Source organism: Alligator sinensis, unplaced genomic scaffold, assembly GCF_000455745.1.
Source record: "Alligator sinensis unplaced genomic scaffold, ASM45574v1 scaffold1298_1, whole genome shotgun sequence".
NCBI lineage: Eukaryota > Metazoa > Chordata > Crocodylia > Alligatoridae > Alligator > Alligator sinensis.
The window spans coordinates 68,840-69,460 of record NW_005842192.1 but is presented as its reverse complement, the minus strand read 5'-3'; the positions used below and the strand labels follow the sequence as shown (position 1 = coordinate 69,460).

General features: G+C 59.6%; 1 pseudogene; it reads right to left on the bottom strand.

Annotated features, from left to right (window-relative positions):
* Positions 1-63, bottom strand: part of LOC102374410 — a 7,092-nt pseudogene extending 7,029 nt beyond the window's left edge.
* Between the last annotated feature and the right edge of the window lie 558 nt (positions 64-621).

The window sequence follows — 621 nt, the reverse complement described above, 5'->3', positions numbered from 1 at the left end:
GGGCAGCTCGGTGCGGGCTGCCCCGAGCAGGGGCAGGAGCAGGATGACCCAGCAGGTCTGCATGGTGCCGTGGGTCTGGGCTGTGCCGTTGGCTGCAGGGAAGCCCTTTTATGTGTCGTCCAGGGTCTTGTGCAAGGAGGGATGAGTCATGGCCAAGGCACTTGGGGTTTCCCCGGGCTGCAGCTTCCTCGCCCTGGGCACGGCCCCCTCCCTGCTGCCCAGGTGTGCGGGCTGTGCGGGCAGTGAGGATTTTCTGAAGTTGCTCAAACTCCTGGCATTTGGGGACAAAGTCCAAATTTGTGTCGCAGCTCGAGGGTGTTGAGGGCAGCCCCAGGGCGATGCTCCGTGGCTGGGGTCTGCATGGCCAGGCATGGTGCAGAGCTGGGGGTCATCTCTAGTTGAAACCTGATGACAATATGTTATATCTTCACAATATAAGACGAGTTGAGACCTCAGGTGTGTTGCCTGATCCACACACCAGACCAACGGGCTTGCCATGACCACGTGTAGGGCATGCACCCTGCACAGGTCCCATTGCACAGAGACGTAAAGGGGAAAGGACAGCACCGTATGGAACAGGTGAAAGCTACAGCCGGTGTGGAAACCCCTGCTGCTTGTGCC